Source organism: Aotus nancymaae, unplaced genomic scaffold, assembly GCF_030222135.1.
Source record: "Aotus nancymaae isolate 86718 unplaced genomic scaffold, 86718_ANA_hifiasm-v0.15.2.pri h1tg000012l, whole genome shotgun sequence".
Classification (NCBI taxonomy): Eukaryota; Metazoa; Chordata; class Mammalia; order Primates; family Aotidae; genus Aotus; species Aotus nancymaae.
This window is the reverse complement of record NW_026988423.1, coordinates 34,679,254-34,693,206: the sequence shown is the minus strand read 5'-3', so window position 1 is coordinate 34,693,206 and position 13,953 is coordinate 34,679,254. Positions and strand designations below refer to the sequence as shown.

Genomic DNA, 13,953 nt, shown 5'->3' with positions numbered 1-13,953 from the left:
ATAAAAAGTAGGAGATGCAATTCTCGCCTCTGATAAAGTAGACTTTAAAGCAACAAAGAGCAAAAGAGGCAAAGAAGGACATTACATAATGGCAAAAGGATCAATGTAACAAGAAGAGCTAATGATTTTATAGATCAACGAGAGAAGATTAACAAGGACATCCAGGACTTGAACTCAGACCCGGAACAAGTAAACTTAATAAACATTTATAGAACTCTCCACTTCAAATACATAAAACATACATTACCACCTCACACCTATTCCATAAGTGACTACATAATTGGAAGTAAATAACTCCTCAGTAATCGCATAGCATTTCATAGGTTTAAATGAAATACTGGTTGGCTGCTCGTTTGTTATTTTCTTCCCTTATTCCTTCCTGTTTACATCAAGTATAATTATTGGTATAAAAGAGGTTTTCAATACCCATTACTAAAATGCATTCTAGCCTGGGCAAGAAAGCAATACTCCCATTCTCTCTCTCTTTCTCTTCCTTTTTCCTCCTCCTCTTTATTCTTTTTCTTTCTTTCTTTCTTTAAAAAAAAAAAAAAAAAAATCAGTTCAAAAGCCCCTAGTATCCACCTTCCCATCAGAAAAAAAAACGTATGGGTTTCAAGGAAATAAGAGAGAACACAAACAAATGGGAAAAAAAGTATGGGTTTTATCTGTTGCATGTGTGCCTTACATTTTCACCTACAGCTACTGAAAAAAACAAAAAAACGAAAAGACAGTAATTCCTTTAATTAATGCTTAGTAATATGTCAAAAGATTCAAAAAATATATATATATATATATATATATTTTTTTTTTAAGACAGAGTCTCACACTGTCACCCAGGCTGTAGTGCAGTGGCGTGATCTCTGCTCACTGCAATCTTTTCCTTCTGGGTTCAAGCAATTCTCCTGCCTCAGCCTCACGAGTAGCTGCAACTACAGGCGTGTGCCACCACACCCAGCTAATTTTTTTGTATTTTTAGTAGAGACAGGGTTTCATCATGTTGGCCAGGATGGTTTCGATCTCTTGACCTCGTGATCTGCCTGCCTCGGCCTCCCAAAGTGCTGGGATTACAGACATGAGCCACCACGCCAAGCCAAAATCAAAATATATTTATCCTTGTAGTGATCTTCTATAGTTTAAAGGGACAGGGATACCAGGAGTGTCTATAGCAGATCTAGAATTAGAAACCTTAATAGAAATTGAGTCGTTATGGTGTGAGATATACTTTACTGGGAAATTTCAGGTGGTAAGTTTCAGAGAATATTCAAATTAATAGATCTTTTTAAAAGTTCATTGTAATTTTAAAAATACATTTACAGGTTGAAAAGTATGTATTTTTTTGGGATATTCAGATAATCAGAATAGGCTAATGTCTGTCATGTTTGCAATCACTTTTTTCTCTTTAGGTTGTTAGGCAGCAAATAACTATAGCTAAGGATTCAGCTTTTAATATTCTAGCCCGTTGGTAATTTTTTCATTTTTTAAAGGATCATTTTGTTACAGAATTTGCCTTATTTCCTCTTGGTTTGAAAATTTAGAAAAGAATTTACTGTAATGAGTCATAACATTTGTCCGCACCAATCTTTTTAGTTGTGTAGTTTGTCACTTTTGGGATAGTTGATTTGCTGGTTTGAACAGATTTAATATTTTTATTCTAATAAGAACAATTGTTCCTTTATAGAAACAATTATTCTTAACACTATTATCAATTCACTAGAAAGAATACTTCTAGGTGGGCTGGGTCAGTAGCTGGAGCATTACCCCTGCTGCGGACCAGCTGCCAGCAGTGCTGAGAGCAGGGTGAACAGCATGGGTTGGTCTCAGGATTTGTTCTGTGCCTTGTAGAGATCACTGTCAAAAGAAGGAGCATGTGAGCACGAATTGGTTTGGGAACAAATACTACTCCATTCCAGAGTACAAGAACTGGAAAGGTGAGGACAAACTATTCAAGAGAAAAGAATTGTACAAGCAGCAAATAAAAAAGTAGACTGTGAAGTGGGGGATATTCCAACAGAAAGGGAAGCTTGGATCAGAAAAACAAGAAAGAGGCTGAGTGCAATGGCTTAAGCCTGTAATCCCAGCACTTTGGGAGGCCAAGGCAGGCTGATCACCTCAGGTCAGGAGTTTGAGACCAGCCTGGCCAACATGGTAAAACCCCATCTCTACTAAAAATACAAAAACTAGCCGGGCGTGGTGGCGCATGCCTGTGATCCCAGCTACTCGGGAGGCTGAGGCAGGAGAATCACTTGAACCCAGGAGGCAGAGGTTGTAGTGAGCCGAGATTGGGCCACTGCACTCCAGCCTAGCCAACAAGAGCGAAACTCTGTCTCAAAAAAGAACGAGAAAGACTGCACCTACTGTGGAAGAAATACTATAGAATGAAAAATACAGAGAAGAAATTAAAAAGCAAGGATTTTTATGAAAACCAAAAACTCCTTAGTAAAGAGACCAGTGAGGAACTCTTGGTTCCACCAGTTCAAACTCAAAGGACATGGCTTTGCTCCATACTTTGGAAAGGAAGAACCCTCGTTGGCTCCCACGAGCACTAGTAAAACCTTTCAGCCAGAATCCCAGATGCCACAAGATAGAGCCACAATCAGTGAATGCATTGTGGTCAGATCATTTTGTGTATATGGATGTGACTATTTTGACAAAAGAAGTCAAAAGTTAAAAAAAGTAAAGTATAATTTAGAGAGACTGGTAAGTTAGAGAGATTAGCCCCCAGGTCCTCTTTTTACAGTAATTTTTGTACAAAGCAGTGGACTCTTAAGAACCAAGTAATCTGTGCTCCATCCCTAGCTCAGACATTAAGGTATTGACTTGGTTTACCTTTCTGGGTTTTAGCGCTATATGCCACCAGTAAATGTTTTTTAAGCTAAACTTCATTTCCTGAGCCATAAAATAATCTATTCACCCATTAAGCGCTAAAATTCAAATTTATTTATTCTATTTGAGTGTTTTTCCGAATCTGAGAGGGTAAAATATTGCCTCTTTTTCAATCTATTCATTCATCCTTTGTCTTTTTTAATCTCTAACATAACACTCAAGCCATTAGTAGTAATAATTATAGTATAAGATAATGAAAACTACCTGTCCCAGAGTCATACTCCATACTCTGGCATGTGGTTCCTCTAGAGACAATATAATATTGACTATATTAGAGCAGAAATTTTCCATAGCTCTCTGTATTTCCAAAGACTGGTAATTTATAGAGCTGCTGTATCTCTGAAACCTTGTTCTTACTATTTGATTATTATTATTTGACACAGGGTCTCACTTTTTCACCTAGGCTGAAGTGCAGTGGCTCAATCTGGGCTCACTGAAGCCTTGACCTCCCAGACTGAAGTGATTCTCCTGCCTCATCCCTACAAGTAGCTGGGACTACAGGCACACGCTACCACACCTGGCTAATTTTTTTTTTTTTTTTTTTGTAGAGATGGGTTTTCACCATGTTGCTCAGGCTGGTCTTAAGCTCCTGAGCTCAAGCAGTCTACCCACCTTAGCCTCCCAAAGTCCTGGCATTATAAGCATAAGCCACTGTGCCCAAGGTAAAGCCCTGTTCTTGACTAGCTTCATCCAGGGTCCTCAAAGGAGATCTTAGCAGAGGTTTTGTGATTACTATCACTTGATCAGTTGTGAAGTAAAAGAAGAGCTTCAGGAATTGGACTTCTGTAGCTTAATTGCCTCATACTTTTGTAAAGTACCATGAATAGTTGTGGCAATTAGAAATTACCAAAGTGTTTGTGATTATTAGTTACTTGAATGGGTTCCTGCCACACACACCCAGCTAATTTTTGTTTGTTTCTTTGTTTTCTTTTTTTTTTTAGTAGAGTTGGGGTTTCACAGTGTTGGCCATTTAGTCTTAAACTCCTAATCTCAGGTGATCTGCCTGCCTTGGCCTCCCAAAGTGCTGGGATTACAGGCAAGAGCCACTGTGCCCACCTGTTTACCTTTTTAATATCAAGAAAGAAAAATCAAAATTCATTCTCATTGTCAAATAAAGCTTGTTTTAAAAATGAGATTGAACATATGATTTATTGTGTTTATATGAAAATGAAAATCTTCTGATATGAATTTAAATTGATTAATTCTTACATACTTTGTAAGATTCTTTTGCAGTGATCATGCCAAAATAAAGTCTGTGGTACTCTTTGCTTTTGTTCCCTGAAGTTCTTTTGAGTTTTGTAAAAATCTGGCCTTGCTAATGAAAAATTTTGGAAATAGGTAATGGTGCTGGTTGCCCAACAGTGTAATTGTACTTAATGTCACTGAACTATATACTTTAAAATGGTTAGAATGGGTCAGCCATGGTGGCTCATGCCTGTAATCCCAGCACTTCTGGAGGCTGAGGCGGGTGGATCACTTGAGGTCAGGAGTTCGAGACCAGCCTGGCCAACATGGCGAAACCCCCTCTACTAAAAATACAAAAAAATTAGCCAGGCTACACACACCTGTAGTCTCATCCACTTGGGAGGCTAAGGCAGGAGAATTGCTTGAACCTAGGAGGTGGAGGTTGCAGTGAGCCAAGGTTGCACCATTGCACTTCAGCCTGGGGGACACAGTGAGACTGCATCTCAAAAAAACAAAAAATGGTTAGAATGGCAAATTTTATTTTATATATATTTTTTACTACAATTAAAACAAATTTGGAGCTAGTCACAGTGGTGGGCACCTGTAGTCCCAGCAACTTAGGTGACTGAGGTGGGAGAATTGCTTGAGCTCGGGAATGGAGACCAGGCTGGAGTGTAGTGGGACAATCTCAGCTTATTGCAACCTTTGCTTCCCTGGTTCAAGTGATTCTTCTGCCTCAGCCTCCTGAGTAGCTGGGACTACAGGTGTGTACCACCACGCCTGGCTAATTTTGTATTTTTAGTAGAGACGGGGTTTCTCAGTGTTGTTCAGTCTGGTCTTGAACTGCCAACCTCAGGTGATCTGCCAGCCTCAGTCTCCAGAAGTGCTGGAATTACAGGCGTGTGCCACCACACCTGGCCTCTTTTCTGGCTTCTTAAGGCAGGCACTTTAGATGATTAATTTGAGACCTTATTTTCTAACTATAATCATTTAATGGAATGAATTTCCCTATAAGCACTATTTTAGCTGCATTCCATAAATTTAGATGTGTTTCATTTTTATTCACTTTAACATTTTATAGCTTCCCTTGAGTCTTGCCCTTTAATTTATGGGTTGTTAGAAGTGTGCTGTGTTAATAAGAGAACTTCCCCAATCTGGTAAAGAGCAATTACAAAAAACCTAGAATAATAAGACTGAATGCTAAAAACGCAAGACTGTCCCTTCGCTCAGGTCCTATTCTCAGCAATCCTATTAGACATTATATTGGAAGTTCTCACTAGTGCAAAAAGGCAAGAAAAATAATAGACATAGAGATTTGAAAGGAAAAAACAAAACTCTTCCTGTTGAGATACCTGATTACTTATACCCAAGTAATCTTTTAAAAAATACAAAAAGCCTGCTAGAACTAATAAATGACAGAAACAAGGTTAACATAAAAAAAGTTTGGTGGTTTTTTAATTACCTTTCTGTTACTAATTTTTTGTGTAATTCCATTAGGGTCAGAGAACATACTTAGAAAGACTGTTCTTCTGTTATTGCATGGAATGTTCTATAAATGTCAGTTAGATCCAGTTGGTTGATGGTGTTTATATCTTTGCTGATTTTCTGTCAACTGGTTTTGTGATGGGTGAGACAGAAGTGTTAAAGTCTCAAGATTAAGGCCTTACATATTTTTTCTTCTATTTCTGTCAGTTTTAACTTCATGTATTTTAAAGCTCTCTTTTTTTTTTCTTCAATCCTGCAACAAAATGAAGCTGTCTTTTAAGGTATATACACAAAATTATTTCACTTGGTAAATTAATTCAGTTCAGCTTTCTCTTGATTAGTGTTTGAATGGTATGTATTCTTTTCCAACGTTTTCCTTATAACACACCTAAGATATGTTTGAAGTTAATACATTGAGCTCATGGTTTTTCTCTTTTTTCTCCTCATGCTGTCTCTGGTGTGTTTTCATTGTTGTGATTAAACCATTTGCATTTATTATACTTGCAAGTACACTTCAGAGGTAGAGGCTCCCTTTTTTACCCATCCCCTGCTAATGAAATGAAGGCTCTACTTTTGGCTTGACACCCTGAGAATACTGGGGCCAAAATTGCCCTTGTGAAGGCTTGTGAAGTAAGACTAGGAGAGTCAAGCCTAGAAGTCCTCAGGCTGTTGTCCCCCTTCTACCAAGTACTCAGCTCCTAGAGCAGAGATTTCATTCTGAGAGAACCTTGCAATTATTTCCATCCCCAGCTTTAGAGACTTGGCTCAGAGATTTTTTATGGCAGGGAGAAGTAGACCAATAGTTTTTAATCTCTTCTGAATGCAGCTTAATTGGCAAGATAGTGTGTAGAATTTCAAAGCTAAGGGCACTCTGAAAAACAGTGGTAGTTGTTGGAGAGGACTATAGGGAAGACCAGAATAAGACAGCTAAGAAGAAAAGCTCTACTGTAGCAAGAAGAAGTACCAGACAGACCTCAAACTATTTCTTCAAATGAGCCACAGTTTTTTGCTTGGTTGGTTGGTTGGTTGGTTTTGAGACAGTCTCGCTCTGTTGCCTAGGCTGGAGTGCAATGGTACGATCTTGGCTTACTGCAACCTCTGCCTCCTGGACTTGAGCAATTCTCCTGCCTCAGCATCCCGATTAGCTGGGACCACAGGTACACACCACTATGCCCAGCTAATTTTGGTATTTTTAATAGAGACAGGGTTTTGTCTTGTTGGCCAGGCTGGTCTCGAACTCTTGGTCTCAAGTGATCCACTTGCCTCAGCTTTCCAAAGTGCTGTTATTACAGGTCTGAGCCACTGCACCCAGCCTGAGCCACAATTTGATTTCAATTAATTTGTAGAATATACATCCAGGGCATTTAAAAAAAAAAAAAAAAGTAGAGCAGTTAGTGGAGTTTAATACCTGGGTGTGATAAGAGAAAGAGAGCCTAGAATATCACTGTAAATCCTAGGTGACTTTGGGCGTACCCAAAAATAATACCTCTCTGTGGATCCAACGCTTAGCATTGTGGAGGTTGGGAAAGTGGGGAAATAGACTTAGCTGAAACAATTCACCTAGTCACTGAAAACTAAGCAAGAAACAGTAAGAAGCACAAGAAAAAGGGAGGTAGAGGAAAGGAACAGTAACTGGATTTGCTATACTTGTATTATAAAAAATGTTAGTGTCTAGCAAAAAATTATGAGGCATGCAGAGAAAAAAGAAAGTATGATTCTTGCACCAGAAAAAAAGCAGCCCGTATAAACCACCTGTGTGAGAGAGACCACATGTCAGATTTAACAGAAAATACTTCAAAGTAGCCATCCTAAGTGTGTTCACAGAACTAGAGGAAAAATAAGTAAAAGTGGGTATGGTGACAATTTTGCATAAAATAGAGAATATCAAGAATATAAAAATTATGAAAACCAATTAGAAATTCTGGAATTGAAAAATATAATTAACCAAAAATTCACTAGCAGTGCTTTTCTTCACTGGCAGAAGATAGATTTAGTGAATTTGAACATAGATCAATAGAAATTATGCAGACTGAGGAACAGAGATAAGATAATAATGAGCAGCGCTTCAGCAAAACATAGGACACCATCCTACATACCATTAAGCACTGAAGAGTAAAGGGAGTACTGGAAGGAGAAGAGAAAGAGAAAGAAGATAACAACAGAAAATGAGATAGCAATAGAAAAAACACTCAAATAATGGCAGAAGACTTCCCATACAAATGAATGATGGTTTGAGATAGCAATAGAAAAAACACTCAAATGATGGCAGAAGACTTCCCGTACAAATGAATGATGGTTTGAGATAGCAACAGAAAAAAACACTCAAATGATAGCAGAAGACTTCCCATACAAATGAATGATGGTTTGACTTAGAAGTTTTTAGTTTCCAATAGTGTGAGAGTGATTAATGCATTCAGTAGAAACCATGCTTCAAGTACTCCTACAACCACTCTGTTTTTCACTTTCAATGTGATATTCAATAAATCATATGAGGTACTTAACGCTTTATTAAAAATAGATTTTGCATTAGGTTATTTTGCCCAACTGTGTAAGCTAATATCAGTGTTTTGCGCGCTTTGAAGGTAAACTATAATGTTTAGGAAGCTAGGTATATTAAATGCATTTTTAACTTCAATATTTTTAACAGTGAGCTTATTGGATATAATTCCATAAGTCCATAAGTTGGAGCATCTTTATTTACTGAAAATCTTTTTTTTGAGATGGAGTCTTGCTCTGTTACCCAGGCTGGAGTATAATGGTGCAGTTAAAAATCTTTTTCTAAGTAAGAAAAATGTAGCAATTTAAACATACAGCAAAAATGCTAAAAGTTTTAAAAAGAAAATCTTTAAAGTAGTAAGAAAACAACTCACTCAAAATGGAACCACTGTAAGATTAACAGCTTACTTCTTATGAGAAGCTGTGGAGACCAGAAGGCAATGGGAGAACATACTCAAATTGTTCAAAGGACAGGGGGAAGAAAATGTCAACCAAAAATCTCATGTCCAACAATGCTATCTTTTTTAAATGAAGGCAAAATAAAGACTCCCAGATAAACAAAAATGAAAATTTGTTGCTAGCTGACCCACTTTACAAGGACCATTGAAGGAATTTCTTCAGGCTGAAAGCAAATGACCCTAGATGGTAATTTGAATGCACACAAAAAAACAGAGTATCAGAAAAGGTAATTATATAATTACTTAAAAAAAGTAAGTTAACATTTTTTATCTTTTCTTATTATAAGTATATTAAAAAGCAAACTATTTTATATGTGTATATACATACGTAATGCTGATCCCATAACAAAGAAATGTAATAAATGTGTAATATATTTGCCAATAACAGCACAAAAAAAAAGATGGTAGGAGAAAAGCTTTATTGGGCTAAGGAAATGACTACAGATGGGAAAGTAGTAATCATGACCGTGTTGTGTTTGTTATCAAGACCAGATATGGTATGTGTAACAATACTACTACAAATTGGGCAGGGAATTGAGATATGTAGTAGTAATGTTTTTGTATATCACAAGAATTAAGCTACTATAGATCTGAAGCTGGTTCTGGCATACATTCTAAAACCTTGAGCAACTACTAAAAACATAAATCAAAAAATATAGTAAAAAATCATTTTAATCATGCAAATGCCACATTAGAAAATAATGCAGAAGTAAGTAGTAAAGGAATAATAGAGGAACAAAACAGACATGGGACATAGAATGGCAGGTTTGAATCTAACGATGCAAATAATATTAAATGGATTGAAATCAAAAGACAGGATTGTTAGACTAAGTTTATGAACAGCATCGTCCAACTATATGCTAGCTAAAGGAAACATAATTGTCATTCAAAGAAAAATAGATTGAAAGTAAAAGGATGGAAATAATATCATGTAAACAGTAACCACAAGAAAATAAGAGTGGTTTTATTCGTATCCAACAAATAGACTTTATAAAAAAAGTGTTGCTAGAGACATTTTATAAGGATAAAAGGGTCATTTCATTGGGATGCTGTAACAGTTATGCTACCTATGCTTAATAACAGAATACCAAAATACATGAAGCAAAAACAGAAATGAACAAACAGACAAATTCAACATTAGTAGTTGGAAACTTCAGTATACCACTTTTAATAATGTATAGAACAGGATGGGCCCAGTGACTCACACTTGTAATCCCAGCATTTTGAGAGGCCAAAGTAGGCAGATCACTTAAGTGTTTGAGACTGGCCTGGCCATCATGGAAAAACCCTCTACTAAAAATACAAAAATTAGCCAGGCATGGTGGTGCACTTCTATAATCCCAACTACTTGAGAGGCTGAAGCAAGAGAATCACTGGAACCCAGGAGGCAGAGGTTGCAGTGAGCCAAGATCATGCCACTGCCCTCCAGTCTGGGCAACAGAGCGGGACTCTGTCTCAAAAAAAAAATTTTTTTTTAAAATAATAATGTATAGAATACTTAAAAGGTCAACAAGTAAATAGATACTATAAACCAACTAGACCCAGCTGACATCTATAGCACACTCCACCCAGCAACAGTAGAGTATACGTTCTTCTCCAGTACACATGGAACATTCTCCAGTATAGACCACATGCTAGGCCATAAAACAAACCTCAGTAGATTTTTTTTTTTTTTTTTTTTGAGACAGAGTTTCACCCTCACTCTTGTTGCCCAGGCTGGAGTGCAACGGCGTGATCTCAGCTCACTTCAACCTCCACCTCCTGGCTTAAAGCAATTCTCCTGCCTCAGCTTCCTGAATTTCTGAAATTACAGGCACCTGCCACCAAAGTCAGCTAATTTTGTATTCTTAATAGAGACAGGGTTTCACTATGTTAGCCAGGCTGGTCTCAAACCCCTGACCTCAGGTGATCCACCAACCTTGGCCTCCCAAAGTGCTGGGATTATAGGTGTGAGTCACCACTCCAGGCCAGTAGATTTTAATAGGTCAAAGAAAAAAAGTGCAGATTATGTTCTGAGACCATATGGAATGAAGTTAGAAATCAAAAGCAGGAAAAAATTTGAGAAACTCACAAATATGCGGCAGTTAAACAATACATTCCTAAATAGCCAACAGATCAAAAATGAAGTCAGAAAATATTCTAGGGTGGGTTGGGCATGGTAGCTCACTCCTTTAATACCAGCATATTGGAAGGCCAAGGCAGGAGAATAGCTTGAGCCCAGAAGTCTGAGAACAGCCTGGGCAACAAAGTGAAACCCTGTCTCTGTTTTTTAAAATTTATTTTAAAAAAGAAAATGTTCTTTGGTAAATAAAAATGAAGATACAACATCACAAAAACTCATGGGATATAGTTATAGCAATGCTTAGAGGTAATTTATAGCTGTAAATGCTTATATTAAGGAAGAAGATCTCAAATGAATTACTTCACCCCTCCACCTTAAGACGCTAAAAAAAGAATAAACCAAACCTAAAGGGGGCATAAGGAAGGAAATAATAAAGATTATAAAGGAATACTATGAAAACTTTTATGGCAATACAATTGTCATATGTCAAATGTCAGAAGCAGTAGACAATCTGAATAGATCTATATCAAGTAATAAGATTAGTAATTTTAAAATTCCCCTCAAAGAAAAGCCCAGGCTCAGATAGCTTTACAGTGAATTCTACCAAACATTTAAAGAACTAATACCAATTCTTTACAAACTCTTCCAAAAAGCGGGAAAGGAGGAAACTGTTGTTCCCATCTCATTTTATGTGGCTGGTATTTACCCTGATAATAAAAGACAAGGGAGTCACAAGAAAACTACAAACAAATATCTTATGAATATAGATGTAAAAGTCCTCAACAAAATACTAGCCAACTGAATCCCACAACATATTAAAAAAAAAAAAAATGAATTATGTCTCATGACCAACTGGGATTTTTTTCAGGTTTGCAAGGCTAGTTCAACATGTAAAATTAATTAATGCAATATATAAATATAATAATTTTTAAATTATATGATTATATCAATAGATGCGAAAAAAGCATTTGACTCATTGAATACCCTTTAGTGATAACACTGTAGCAAACTAGGAATAGAGAAGACTTTTCTTAACCTGTTCATAGCTAACATCATAATCCGTGGTAAAAGACTGGGAATTTCCCCCTCTAAGACTAGGAACAAGACAAAGATATCTGCTCTTGCCATTTCTGTTTGACGTTGCACTGGAGACTCTAGGTAAGGAAGTTAGGCAAGGTAAATAAAAGGCATCTAGTTTAGAAAGAAAGAGATAACACTGTTTTCAGATGTCATGGTCTTATACATGTTGAGCATCCCAAACCAAAAATGTAAAATTTTAAATGCTCCAAAATGCAAATTGTTTTGAGCACCAACATGACACTCAAAGAAAATGCTCGTTAGATTTCAGGTTTTTGGATTAGGAATGCTCATCTGATAACGTACAATGCAAATATTCTAATATTCAAAATATTTTTAGTCCCAAACATTTTTTTTTTCTTGAGACGGTCTCGCTCTGTCACTCAGTTTGGAGTACAGTGGCATGCTCTTGGCTCACTGAAACCTCCACCTTCTGGTTTCAAATGAGTCTCACGCCTCAGCCTACCGAGTAGCTGGGATTACAGGCATGTACCACCATGCCAAACTAATTTTTTTTGTATTTTTTGTAGATTAGTTGGTGGGGGCGGTGGAGGGGATCTCTCCATGTTGGCCGGACTGATCTCAAACTCCTGGCCTCAAGTGATCCACCTGCCTCAGCCTCCCAAAGTGCTGGGATTACAAGCATGAGCCACCATGCCTGGCCCCCAAGCATTTTGGATAAGGGATACTCAACCTGTGTATAGAAAATCCTAAGGATTTCATTTAAAATGTATAGAACTAATAAATAAGTTGAGCAAGATTGCAGAGTATAAAGCCAGTATAATCACTGCACTCCAGCCTGGGCAACAAGAGTGAGACCCAGTCTCAAAAAAAAAAAAAGAAAAGAATTTTATTCACAGTGGCATTAAAGAATAAGTTTAACAAAGAAAAAGTTATACTCTGAAAACTTTAAAACATTGCTGAAATTAAAGACAATTAAATAAATGGAAAAATACCCCATGTTCATGGATCAGAAGATTGAATATTGTAGACAGCAGTATTCTCCAAACTAATCTGTAAATTCACTGTAGTTCCTATCACAATCCTAGCTGACTTTGTAAAGATTGACAGTCTGATTCTGAGATTAATATGGAGTTGCAAGAGACCCAGAATAGCCAAAACAGTACTGAAAAAGGACAAAGTAAGAGGACTCAGCTTCTTGACTCCCAAAACTTACTGCAAAACAGCAGTAATTAAGACATGGTGGTACTGGCACAAGGACATGTAAATCAATGGAATAGAGTGAGTCCAGATATAAACCCATTTGTGTTCAACTGATTTTCAGCAAGGATGCCAAGATCTTTCAGTAGTAAAAGAATACTCTTTTTAACAGATGGTGCTGGGACAACTGGATAGCTACATACAAAAGAACGAAGTGGGACCATATACAAAAAATAACTCAAAAGGGATTAAAGACCTAAAACTTTAAAACTCGTTGAAAAAAACACGAGTAAATCTGCATGACTTTGTATTTGGCAAGGAATTTGTAGATATGATACCAAAAGCATAAACAGCAAAAGGAAAACACTGAACTTCATAAAAATTAAAAACTTCTGTGCTTCAAAGGACGCCATCATACAAGACAACCCACAGAATGAGAGAAAATATTTGCAAACCTTTTCTCTGGTAAACAGCACATATCTAGAATATATAAAGAACTCTGACAACTTAGTAACAAAAAGAAAACCCAATGGGCAGAACTCCACATGGACCCCGAGGAAGATACATGAATGTCCGGTAAGCACATGAAGATGCTCAACATCATTAATTATCAAGGAAATGCAAATCAAAACTACAATGAGATACCATTTCACATCCACTAGGATGGCTAGAATCAAAGTTGGATAATGACAAGCATTGGTGAGGATGTGGAGAAATCAGAATCCTCATAAACTCTTTTTTTCTTTTTGAGATGGGATCTCACTCTGACACTCAGGCCAGAGTGCAGTGTTATGATCTTGGCTTACCACAACCTCTGCCTCCTAGGTTCAACTGTTCTCCTGCCTCAGCCTCCTAGCAACTGGGATTACAGGCGCCCCCCACCACACCCAGCTAATTTTTTTGTATTTTAAAGATGTAGTAGGGTCGGGATTTCACCATATTGGCCAGGCTGGTCTCAAATACCTGACCTCAAGTAATCCGCCCATGTTGACCTCCCAAAGTGCTAGGCTTACAGACATGAGCCACCTCGTCCAGCCTCCTCATACACTCTTGATGGGAATATAAAAGTGTGGCTCCTTGGGAAAACAGTCTGACAGTTTCTCAAATGATTAAATACAGAGTTACCGTATTACCCAACAATTCCCC

The 13,953-nt window shown here is 37.3% G+C and overlaps 1 protein-coding gene and 1 pseudogene across 6 annotated transcripts in view; both read left to right on the top strand.

Moving 5' to 3' along the window:
• Nucleotides 1–13,953, top strand: part of ZBTB44 (zinc finger and BTB domain containing 44) — an 85,020-nt gene that overhangs the window by 33,515 nt on the left and 37,552 nt on the right. The gene's annotated exons all lie outside the window — the stretch shown is intronic.
• LOC110568363 (NADH dehydrogenase [ubiquinone] 1 alpha subcomplex assembly factor 2-like) lies at nucleotides 286–3,189 on the top strand (annotated as a pseudogene).